Below are 13,834 nucleotides of genomic sequence, written 5' to 3'. Positions count from 1 at the left end.
GTTGTGGCGGGCCACATCACACACTTGAACACTCTGGTGACAAAAAAGAATCTGCACTTACTGTTCCTGTCTGGCTTCTTACACACACACACACACACACACACACACACACACACACACACACACACAGCACTGCACAGCACAGCACACAGTATAGCACAGACGCTCTAACACCGCAACAACATCGGTTAAACAGATGCCTGTCAACATGGAATTGTATATTACCGTATAGAAGTTAAGCGTAATCGGAAACAGAGGAAATAGTATAGGGAACAGCATGAACAATCACAATGAAGAACGGACAATGTTAGTCCACAACTTAGAATTGCCCGGTTCATATAGAGTGGATTACTCCCTGCCAATGTGGTTCAAAAATAAAATGAGATCATTGGAAATTGGAAATTTTTGGTTAGGTCTTATGGGACCAAACTGCTGATGTCATCGGTCCCGAAGCTTACGCGCTACTTAATCTAACTTAAACTAACTTACGCTAAAGACAAAACACACACACACACACACACACACACACACACACACACACTCATGTCCGAAGGAGGATTCGAGCCTCCGACGATGAGTGCATTCTAACAGTAATATGGCAGTGGTGTTTGCTCTTAAATTAAGAGTAGAGTATAGTCTGTTGGCATAGTTTTGAAGTTAATGCTACCAACACCTTTTAAAGACACCGTACTAGCCGAGAGAGAAAGACCTGCAAAGCAGTTCCTAGGCACACAATCTATCCGTGGCTCAGAGCAGCTGGTCTGCATGCCATACTTTCGGCAGTGTGTATCTCACGCTCATTGCGTACAGAGAATGGCCCGTTTAACGTGAAGATAGAATCATGTTGAATGGTGGAATGAGCTCTTCCCAGAAGAATGCTTTTCAGTTTACAGAATGACTCTCGAAGCACATCAGTCTAGAGGAAAACTGACAGTCGGTGTTCCAACAGACCAACCAGAGTCGACCTACGACATCGGTAGCGGATATCTCCTTCCCGAGACAGCAGGCAGTGCTATTGGCGGATTAAACTGCTGCTCCATGAGCGACCACGCTCGTGAGCGCTCTGATTGGTCAGCCTCGGTGGTCACTACCTTGCTGACAGGGCAGCTGGCAGCACGAGAGGAGAAAAAAGAATACCAACAAACAGAAGTCACCCACAAGAGAAGAGTGTGACGAATGAATTTCTTTTATTTCCACCAATGATCAAAAAGCTTTTCGTCCTTAAACTACTGGTTTCGGTCAGCAATGACCTTCTTCAGATCTGTTTTATGACATGTATGACTCTGCCAGAACTGCGACCTAGTTTATACCGTATTTTAAACTTGTGCTCGATGCTAAGCTAATTGTGTGTATACTTTGTGACGATGGCACTACGGCTTTATTACATTAGGTCACGTTACAAAATAGATCTGAAAATGTGCATTGCTGACGGAAACCGGTAGTGTAAGGACCAAAAGTTTTGTGATCATTGGAGGAAATAAAAGAAATTCGCCGGCCGTGGTGGCCGAGCGGTTTTAGGCGCTACAGTCTGGAACCGCGGGACTGATGACCTCAGATGTAAAGTCCCATAGTGCTTAGAGCCATTTGAACCATTTTTTTTTAAGATTTCCAGCGAGATTGCGTCAGACACATCGCTCCCGGACGGGGAACACCGCCGACCTCTCGCATCGACGTCTCATTACATTACCGGAATTGGGAATCTAGTCCTTTAGACAACTCTCTGGACGGAATACTAAACGCTGATGACAACTCCAAACTATACCTGAATTTTTTGGATCTTTCTTTTGCTGTGTATTAATTTACTTATTTACGGATCGGTTAAGACTCGTTTCACTCGGAGAACTGTGTAAGGATTGTGTATTTGTGCTTCATCAATAAATCCTGTGTGCTGTGGCGCACATGGATCAAAGTAGCTAGTTCTATAGGTATAATCTCTGGAATGTCGTCGGAAGAATCTAGTTCCTCGTTGAGTGGGGCTGATGTGATGAAGCCTTGCGTTCGAACGGTAGGCGAAGCACACATCGCCCCTGACACGCACTTTTAGTTCCCATACGTACAGAGACCCTCAGAGAGGTGTGCGGCCTTTCCAAACCGCTCTAGTGGATTAATTGCTCACAGGCGAGGACATCCACCGCATGTACCTCTCAACGATGTTTTGTGGACGTGAATCGTGTACTTTATTTGGGGGTGCTTTGGAGATCCACAGTGTAGTCCCTTAGCCGCTCCTTAAGGCTCGTCCAGGGTTCTGTAGAGCTTTTTCTCGAAATAGAATCGACTGTGAGAAAGATTTTTTTTTTCTATTTATGCGTGGCCGTGCAGTTCTAGGCGCTGCAGTCCGGAACCGCGGGACTGCTACGGTCGCAGGTTCGAATCCTGCCTCGGGCAAGGATGTGTGTGATGTCCATAGGTTAGTTAGGTTTAAGTAGTTCTAAGTTCTAGGGGAATGATGACCTTAGATGTTAAGTCCCATAGTGCTCAGAGCCATTTTTCTATTTCTGCCAGAAGCGCCATACTATAAATTAAAAGAAGCAAAAGTAAGAACAAGTTAAAGAGACTTTAACACATAATCGCACTTATAGCAAATCAGGCGATGGTGAGAGATTAATTGGGAAATGAGACTGTGGTGATACTGAGCGAAGGAGATTAGGAAATGAATGACAAAACGTAACAGATAGGTTTTGCTATTAGCTTATGGTGGACAAAGTACGGATGTGCAGACTGACAATAGCATGAAAATCGTTTCACAAAAAGAGGAATTTGTTTACTTCGAATATAAATTTAAGTGTTGGAAAGTTTTTTCTAAAGATATTTATTTGTCTCGAATGTAGTCATGCACGAATGAGAAACGTGGACGATAAACAGTCCATACAAGAAGAGAATATAAGCTTTTGAAATGTGATGCTACAGAGCAATGGTGAAGATTAGATGGGTAAATAAAATAAATAGTGCAGAGCTACTGAATTGAATGGGGGAAGAAATAAATTTATCGCACAAATTCTCTAAGAGAAGAGACTGGTTGATAGGAGACTCTCAGGAGCATCATGGAATCGTCAGATTGGTAATGGGGAGAAATGTGTGTGTGTGTGTGTGTGTGTGCGTGTGAGTGTGTGTGTGTCTGCTGTGGGGCATGGGAGGAGGAGGGGGGGGGGGGGGAGAGGCTCAACATTTCGGAGAAATAGTAGTTATTGAGAAATGATGAGGCTTGGACAGGACTGATTAGCGTGTATCTTTTGACCGGGTGTTATCGGATTGTTTCTCGTTATTATAGCCATTATCTTGCATTCAACCACATGCCATTTACTAACCCAATTATAAATTTTGCTGAATTTCACTTGCGTTTCCTCACAATCGTCCAACGATGATATTTTCCTGTGGACAGGAGCATCGTTAGCGAACAGTCTCAAAGTGTTGCTATTGATTTATTTATTTAGCGTATGGCAATACAGACTGAGCTGTAACTAACATACATGAATTGCATAGTTTTACAAAATAAATAGAAGGAAAAAATTAAATCTTCAAATTAATATCCAAAGTCTGAGCCCATTCAAGGGCTGCCTCTGCCACTTTAAAGAAATCATTAGCACTTCCAGGATACGCTCGTCCGCTACAGCTTTTTACAATGTGTTTGATGATCTGATGTTCATTGCCACAGTCACGTTGAGAAGATGAAGTCTTTTCCCATCGGTGGAGGAGTTCTGCACAGACGCCAGGGCCTGTACGAATTCTGTTAACTGTTTTCCAAGCATGTCGTGATAATTCCATGTTGGATGGTCTTGTGCCAGGTCTTATGAGGGTCTGATACTCCTCATGGGTGATGTTACACCGCGTTTCTGACTGCTTCCTGCTCGTGTTGAAATCTACTGCTTGCAGTGATTCTACCAATATAACAGATGACTGCCTCGATTTTCATCGCTTCATTCTAAGTGCAGGCACATCAGAGTGAATTGGCAGCTGCGGAATTTTAATTAAATTTTCATATTTCTTGAGAAGGGCATTCTGTCTTCGAAGATCCGGCGGCGCAGTATAGGTTAGAGGTGGTAACCAGTGATGAGGAGCAAATCCGATACAATTTGTTATTGTCCTCATTGCTGCATTTAGCTGAACATCGATTTTTTCCAAATGAACGAAAATACTCGCAAAAGCAGCGTACCTTAAGCTGTACGTTTTCGCTGGTAGGTGCTAAACGAATATAAAATCTGTATTCAGGCCTATCTTCTACAGATTTCCCGGCTTAAACATGAATGCGCAACTACATCACAACGTTTCTTCCTAGGAAAAATCAACCAGATATCCGAGTCATAACATACGAATAGTGCTGCTGATCATGTCTGATAAATTATTTATGTATTTGAGAACATTAGGCGTGCTATTACACTACATTGCCGCATGCTGATATTATCCTCGTTTCCAGTGAATATTTTCCTTCCATTATAGCCAATTCTACACCTGCGAAGGTAGTCCGTGTAATTTAGTAGTCGACGATGTGGCACTGTGTTTAACACTGTTCTGTAGCCTAGGAAGAAGGGGACTGCCTATCCATTTGCATCTACTGTTTGACAGGTATAGTACTAGACTGGCTAGTTTCAGCCCAGAAGTGAGCGACGTCCGTTGCTTTAAGAGCTACCGACATTACGTCATTGAGGCTGCACTGGATGAAAATATAAGCACAGGAACATGTGTCTTCGGTTGTCTGGAGCTCACCAAATTTGCACTGGTTAGGCGGTACTGAGTATCTCCATTTTTTAAGATTTGCTTAGGATCTTGTTGTTCTTGTTCGCAGTCTACTAAGGGATCCCGAAACTTCCCAGTTTTAGCGATGTTTTATCATAACATGAAACTTAGATTTGCCTAGAGCGAGAAAAAATGTTATTTTCAAATACGGAGAGACTCAAGTTGCAGTTGCAGCTCCTTAAAATAAACACACTCTAACAAGGAGACTGCAACCGCAGTAAAAGCAGCCAACAGTAATGTAAGCAGAATCTCAGCAGCGTTCGCATTTAACAAGCCTGTGAAGCATCTCGATTAGTAAGGGCGCCTATTGTGTCGGAGAACAATTTGCAAGTCTCGTAATGAGTTGTGGATGGGTATGCGAGGCCAACTAGGCGTCGACAGAAAGCACTCACCTGATAGTCACTGGACTCTGCGGGCTGTGTACCCGCCCAACAAGTGGACTAGCAGACACGCCCTGCGTAAATGACTATTACCTCCCTGCGCGAATCATGTCGTATAATGATACAAAATATGACAGAGGTAACATACTGCTCTCCACTACATTATATCTAACCATGATTCGCTTTCCTTATCAGGTTATGTAATGTTGATAGCATTCTTGCATCAATGTAAAGCGCAAAGCCTGTTGTTAATGGCACTGTACTCAGACAGCACTTACAATGCATGCGATATATTGCTGAAATGCTCCATGAAAAATGGCGTTATATTTTGATTGTGCGGTTTTCACACTGACTGTTTTCCCGGACGTTAGTAATATATTGAAGTAGTGCATTTAGCTACGAGATATTTGACACCTGGTAGTCAAGGAGGGCACGATTCGTTTACGATTGTGGACGGGGCCGTAATCACTATTGGTTGACTTTTCTTTTAATCACACACAATTTATTTAAAACCAACAACAAATTAAAATAATGGCAATAATTTAGGAATTGTTTCACGGCTGAACGCCGTAATGGGAATACATTAAGAATTGTTTAAACTTGTTGTAGCTTACAATTACAGTTATTAAAACATAAAAGACAAATCACTAAAGATCTCAAAGCTGACTACTAAAATAGAATTACCAAATTAGGATTTTAAAGTAAGTAACCATGCTCACGGCTGAAGGCCTTAATGGCAATAAATTAAGAATTGTTTCACATCTGAAGATCTTAAACGCCAAGAACGGCAATTATTAAAAAAAATTAACAAACATACATAAAATACAGACACAGCAAATAATGTTTTGAAAACAAGCCAACGTGGTCCCAAATAGAATTTTGAGGCAAGTAACCACAGTCGCCGCTGAAGGCCTTTAACGCCAAGAATGGCAGTTATTAAAAAAATTTAACATACAATAAAACAGCAAATATAATAACAAAGGTTAATTCAAAAGGACAAGCAACTGATCACCAAACAGGTGAGACAAATGGTGGTAACTTGGTAATACAATAGTAAAATAATAACACAATAAAAAACACAAGGGCCAGTCAGAGACGGTGCTCCAGGAATCGGCTTTTGAGTAGCTCAGGCCAAAAACACTTTAGCGAGCGATGAGAAAGGCAGCCAAGAGTTGCATTCGCACCACAAGATGGTAAGTCACACGAGTGGCAGTCTAACGAGTGACTTATGATAATCTTGGTGAGGCTACCTGACGTCCAACAAACCAAATGCAAAGATGTAAAAATACGCCAAAGCCGGAACCGGCGGTCTGGACTCCACCCTCAGAATACTGTGCTTAGAGCGCCCGGAACAAGAAATGGATCACTACCACCAAGGTAGAAGAATCGCCAACCAACCTACAATCAAGAAAGCTGTCAAACTTACACCCCTCAACGGACAGCGGCCGCAAGGCGAGGAAACGTACACTGCCGTTACATACACAAACTCCCCCAGGGCAGGTAGCTGGGGCGTTAGCGGCCAGCAGGCAGGAAAATACCGCTGGTTAAACTTAACAATTGTAACAAGCTGAATGTAGTAAATAGTAATTAGAAGCCCAGGAAAGCTAATCAGATCCGCGTTCCCCAAGCACTCCACTCGCTGCTCTTTGCCCCGGCGACACTATGAGCAGCAACACGAACCCAAGTCACTGGAGAATCGCGAGATTTCGTAATGGTGGAGGTTAGTCTACTCGAATTGACATGCACTCAACTTAAACTTGCAGGATCCGGTTTCGACGAGGTCGTGCACCCTCGTGACCACAGCCCTTCGATCCGGCAGTTCATGTGCGCCACCAGTGGTCCTGGCGTGTTCCCGCTCTGCACGGACCTGGCTTCTCCTACATCCCCAACCGAACTGCTCATTGACACTACACAGAAGAACCACGACGTCACCCCAAAGATAGGGCCACAGTTACTACATATCGATAACGCCGCTTCTGCCACTAGTGGACAGGCAACGCTTGCGAAACCAAGTGGCGCCAGTCAACACAAGAAGAAGGCAAACAACTGCAACCATGTCAACTAAACGATACAGTCTGGCCTTCAACAGAAGACGGAAACCTACAGCAGCACCAACTCGAGCAGCAGAACGGCTCAATATTCTTCAAATTCAAATGGCTCTGAGCACTATGGGACTTAACATCTGAGGTCATCAGTCCCCTAGAACTTAGAACTACTTAAACCTAACTAACCTAAGGACATCACATACATCCATGCCCAAGGCAGGATTCGAACCTGCGACCGTAGCAGTCGCGCGGTTCCGGACTGAAGCGCCTAGTACTGCTCGGCCACCGCGGCCGACTAATATTCTTCTTCTTGTTGAACTACGAGTATCGAGAAGACAAGCATCTTTCTTCAGGTTCAGTCCAACGGGATTATATTAAATTTTTCACCCCACTAAAATGCATCTAACATCATGTCTTCATGAGTTGGCCATGAAATATTCAGTTCTCCTATCCACACATTAAAATACACTGCCGGAAAATACTGTACACCTGAAAAGACGACGTCGATTTTGATCCAATGACGGCATATTCCACCTGTAAACGTCGTCCGCCAACAGAGAATTTTATGGCATAGCTATCGGAGCGCTATTTCTGTCTACCCTTTAATAGGGAATGCTCACAGCTAGACGGCCCATTGTGGTGCAAATGTGTGAATCGAGCAGACATTCATGCAACGGAGGCGCATTTGTGTTTCCTACACCCAGCTGAGCGAGTTTGAAAGGTGTCAAATTCGATTGATGGGATGGTCCTTTCGGCGAACTGCCCCACAGGATGGACGTGCTGCGCCTGTTGTGCTACGATGCTGGTATCATTGGTCACCTGAGCATTATCACACCCGTAGACGAGTTTCTGAACGGCCACGCAGCACAGTCGCCCGCCAGGATCGTCGTACTGTAAGGGCAGCAGTGACAGACCGTACAGCTAGCACAGCGTAGATAAGAGGGCTTATGAGCCCAGACGTGTCAATACGAATTGTAGCGAACCGGTTATTATCAGTGGGACTACGGACACACACAGCTCTAGCCACTCACGCCACAGCATCGACGTGCACGGCGCGACTGGTGCCGACAGAGGATCACTTGGAATGGCTTGTGGTGACCTCACGAATGAAAATGTATTCTGCCTGCACGCAAGTGATGGTCGTCTGCGCGTACGACCTAGACAGTGAGTGCTTCCTCGTTGAATGCAGTAGTCCAAGACACACTGGCCCCATCCCAGGGCTTATGGTCTGGGGTGCGATAAGCTACAACTCTCGTTAATCTTGCGTATTCGTGGAGGGGCCGCTAACCAGCGCTCGATACGTTCAGAATGTCGTTAGACCCGTTCTTTTGCCGTTCTTGCAATACGGAACCGATGTGTTGTTCCAAAAGGATAGCGTTCGCCCACAAACTGACCGTGAAACTCAGCGTGCTCCGCAAGACGTTCTAACAATACCGCCACTTGCAAAGTAGGTTAGAACTCAGATTAATAATGTTGCTCACGCAGCTTATGTTCGCTTTATCGGGCAACAACAAAATTATTGACTGTGGATGGTATCGTCAGAATGGAAATAATGAAGTCACTGTAAAAAAAAATCATTAATTTTGGCACTTATCTTGAAGGATTCCCACGTAGATTTCGTCGAAGTTGTTATGGCTCATCTTGTTGATTCTAGGGTGATTCCACTTTGACTCCTAGAAGGTCCAGATCTGTATTTTAGCAATATTTGAAGACCTAACAAATGCGTTTTTCAGGAAATTCTTAATTATCAAACAATCCCAGATCAGAACAATGGTATGGTAGAAATAATTTTTGACTTGGTGTTCACGATCCACATTTTTATTAAACTTCTTGTAAATTCGCATATACTTCTTCTTAATTGTCACATCATCAAGAAAACAGTGTTGTATCAATCTTCATATATTTAATTTCCACATTAACCAAACACAAGACTTGACTGTTCTTTTACAAAGCGAAATAACAACTTAACTTCTGCAAAGTGAAACAAAGACTGCTCTGTGCACATTCGCGCCAAAACGGTTACAAGTAAGTCAAAGATTATGACAGTCTCACAGAAATGAATACACACAAGAACCATATCACTGTAATATATCGATACATCGGAGTACCTATACATTAATAAAACCAAATGTGAATATTGTCACAAAAATATGTCTGTTACTTCGCAAAAAAGTAGTACGATATTACTGGTATCAACAGCTGTGGTTGGAGTGCCGTAACGGTCACGTAAATAAAGAACCATTACAACATACAGCGACTTCCCTGGCCAGCACGACCACCGGACTTGTCTCCAATCGAGCACGTGTGGGATACAATGGGACGAGGAGTGACTTGTGCGACTCGTCAACAAACTCTTACGGAACTACGAGAACAGGTCGAGCAGGCATGGCATGGCGCATCCCAGGACAGTATTCGCTATCTGCGTGATCAACTAGGTGCCAGAGTCACCACGTTCTAATGTGGCTGTTACAGCATGAGTCGATAACTGATACCTCATAACAGCTTGTGCTGCTGATCTTTAAATGTAATTATTTCATGTACTCCACATGCACTCTTGCAACGATCAATCTTAATTGAATTGAAAACTTTTAAAAGTGCGTACTAATTTTTTTTGGCAGTTTATATTCACACCATGTTTTTGTCTTGTTGTAATGTAGAGCAGCTTGCGCTATTTGACGGTGTTTATGCAAATTAAGACAGAAATATGGCGTGAATGTATTTTAATGTGAGGATAGGAGAAGTTTAAATGATTCGTGGAGAGCTGACAAAGACATGACGATTGATATATTTTAGTGGGGGTAAGAAAAACTGTTCATGTAGTCTTGTTACACTGAACCTAAAGAGAGACCCTTGTTCTCTCGATCCGCATAGTTCAACAAGAAGAACAACATCACGCTCTTGACTGTAAAAGTTGAAGCTATTATAAGTAGGCTGTTTAGGTTTTTATGCTGGTAACGCCACGTAGCGCTCTGTATGAAAATCACTGATTGTGCTGTGTGCAGTCTGTGGCTGATTTGCATTGTTCGAACATTGTTATTGTAGTGTTGGGCAGTTGGATTTGAACAGCGCGTAGCGTTGCGCAGTTGGAGGTGAGCCGCTAGAAGTGGTGGATGTGAGGAGAGAGATGGCAGAGTTTTGAGAGCGGTTGATCTGGACGTGTGTCCATCAGAGACAGTAAGTTTGTAAGACTGGATGTCATGAACTGATATGTATATTATGACTTTTGAACACTATCAAGGTAAATACATTGTTTGTTCTCTATCAAAATCTTCCATTTGCTAAGTATGCCTATCAGTAGTTAGTGCCTTCAGTAGTTAGAATCTTTTATTTAGCTGGCAGTATTGGCACTCGCTGTATTGCAGTAGTTCGAGTAACGAAGATTTTTGTGGGGTAAGTGATTCAAGAAAGGTATAGGCTATTGTTGGTCAGGGCCATTCTTTTGTAGGGATTTTTGATAGTCAGATTGCGTTGCGCTAAAAATATTGTGTGTCGGTTTAGTGTTGATCAGAATAGGTAAAGAGCGAAATGTCTGAGTACGTTCAGTTCTGCTCAGCTGTTTGAAAATCAAATAATGTAAGAGGCTTATCAGCACAGTAATTCATAAATTTTTTTAAGGGAACGTTTCACTATTAGTGATTGTATGGAACTGCAGGTGTCCCATTAAAATCGAATATACTTCTAGCAATGCACAGATAGCGCGCGATGACCACCAACAGCTTGGAAACATGACTTAATCGATCATTAAGGTGAGGTTCATCACTCTATTTAGACGCCATATATTCACTATCAATTGAGTTACATGCTGACGGAAAAGGAAAGTGCTCCACCGTGAAGTATCAGTTCGTTTTGTCAAACTTCCCGAAGACGTTCATTGAGCTGTGGCCGATAAACTCTAAGCTTTAGACACATCTTACGTTGTAGTTTGATTATACTACTCTAATTAATTACTTACTTCAATTAATCACAAGCATAACAACATTAGTTAATGCAAAGAAAAGACACATGCTTAGAGACAGAATTATTCTGAAAATGTCCAGAGAAATAAACGCTCAGGGTCGGTGGTGTAAGGTGCACAAACAGATCACCCAGAAGAAGCGAGCTTTGAATTCAAAAATTTATTACATAAATCATTTACAAAATTAACTAGAATTGGAAAGTCACAAAATTAAATCATTACAATACTGCCTTCAACAAATGATTCTAGTCGCGGGAGCAGCCAGCTACACGCCATCACTGAATGCCAACTCCGGCCGCCCAAGATCAGCTTTACACAACAGTTTATAATAGTATGGACAGGAATTTCGAAAACACGCATAAAATAAAACGGTTACCACACATGAAATATTTCAATAAACCATTAAGTTGATATAAAACGCCCTTTAAAAGAAAACAGACCCGAGATCGGGAGTATATGCGACACTTACCCAACAATCCCCAACTATTTGACATCACCCAAACGTGATGAAATATATAGATTGCACAAATGTGAAGAAATCAGTTCGGGTTAAAAAGAATTACCTATTTAAAAAAAAAAAACACTTTAAACCAAGTCGGCGGGTACAGCAATTAAAATTAAGCACTGAGATCTAAAGATTTTAAATAGCTACGCTAACTGTTAGCCGCTCTGTTTTCAGACACATTACGAGTGGACACAGTTGCGAATTAAATGAGCCAAAAAGTGCTTTATTTTAGTAACAGACAAATAAGCTGCACACGTCTTGCCACTCCTACCTTACCGTTTGAAAAGAGCAATAACACTTTTCAAACCAGTAGCACTGTACAAGCAGCACAGCAAGGTGCCGTAATATTACATGGAAACAAGTTCCTGACAGCTCATTACAATTAAAGCGTAACACTGGCGACGTTAAGGGAGAGCACCAGTTGCAACCAGTTATCTCACGGCGAAAGCAAGAAATCATTCACCTGTAAACTGGTCGCTGCTCACCGTTTTCAAAATTCAGCGCTGCACAGCCTCCACAAATAGGATACATGAGCTGCAACAGGTTCTTGGGTCACCACCGGCTGCCTCGCTCCGGGCTGAAGCCTCCCCACCATGACATTCAGGTGGCGCCACCGTTGCAACAAAACAAAAAATCACCACGCCACTGATGTGCCAGCAGTCGGCACACAGCCGAATGTAGAATCGATAAGATGCCCGAATCAGCCCACTTGATCGCTGTTAGATCGTGGTTACCTGATGCATGGAACACTGTACCACCGAGGTCATGCAGGCTTTAGTCGTTTCACGTGCCGTTTTGCAGCAGTGTACCGTGAATATTTTAATTCAAGAAATCCACCCTCGCCGTCGGTGCCAGAGTCAGCTGCTGGCGGTAACAATGTCTTGATGCAAAATGGTCGCCGTGAACTACCATAAGTTGTAACACAGCTTTACAATTCACTGTTGGATCACAAAAACCGCGAGCGGCGACACCATCTAGAAACACCTCTACTCACTGCATGTCATGGTGCACAGGCAATAGCAAAGTCGCAGTAAAACTGCAGAGTGTAAAAAGTTCATCCAGATGGATGAAATGCGGTAAAAGCGATACAAGCCGATAGGCAAGCTAGGAGCACATCGAAAACCACAGAAAGAGATGTTTCACAGTAGCCAATAGGTCACCGTTTGGGCAGACGATGGACGTACTCTCACATGTGGGAAGTTCACATAAATTCGGTTACTACCCTTGATCCAAGTCCCATTGTCTAGCAACAATGAACGATGCTGGAACATATAGTCTGTGCTCCCGTACATCTGTACTACGTGAGGGGCTTACGTCTGTTACAGTCGCGGTATGAGTATACTTTTTGCGGTCTACATTTGCTGATATACGTCTAAATGAGTCAATGTGCATTATAACTGAAACCCAGAAACCTTCACCATCACTTCAATTCCAGGACCTTGCAGACATTGCTTTGCAAAACGTCATACGTCAACAGGTCACAGTTAGAGAATGGAACTAGCTTATGCTCCCGTACACCCAAGAGTACTCCCAATCCACACCGTACTGGATAACGCTCCATGCCACCACATGATCTTCTGCAGACTTGTGTTAGAAGATGATGTCCTGTTGCAGCGTCAACCCTTTTTTCTTGGAGCAAGCGTGGCAAATTTGATAAAACGCAACAAAAGTTTCCATAATAAACCGCTACGAAGACCCCACCATTCGGTGAGTGCCAGGATCCGAACTATCCAGGAAGATTTGGTGCCGCGAAAACAGGATCCTAACGGACCACGCCATACTAGAGATACCCTAAAAAATGGAGCATTGCCAATTTCCCTGAAGTCTCTGGGAAGCAGCAGAGCAGACTGTGGAGCACGCTGTACAAGGGAAGATACTCTTGGAAACTGAGCGCTGTCTTTGAAGCTAAAACTGATGCTGTTGACTGGATATCGAATATTGGTGTAGATATATGAGCCTGGAATGCTGCGTCACAGCTATTTTTTCGTAGAATTTGTGAGTTGTGTTACTTGTTTTGTTGAATTTGTATTTTTAATGTTTCTTTGTAAAACTTCTGATCTGAATTTTTTGTAAGATTTGTTATTTATACCTTGCATATCTTGGTTTGCCATACCACAAACATATTGTCTGACCATGTACATCCTTTTGTTCTCCTAGCGCACGTTGCTGACGACGAGTGCATTCAGCAAGACAATGCTCTATCCCAAACCTCCAGAGT

This window comes from Schistocerca piceifrons, chromosome 3 (assembly GCF_021461385.2).
Source record: "Schistocerca piceifrons isolate TAMUIC-IGC-003096 chromosome 3, iqSchPice1.1, whole genome shotgun sequence".
Lineage (NCBI taxonomy): Eukaryota > Metazoa > Arthropoda > Insecta > Orthoptera > Acrididae > Schistocerca > Schistocerca piceifrons.
Note: the sequence above shows the minus strand (reverse complement) of the source record.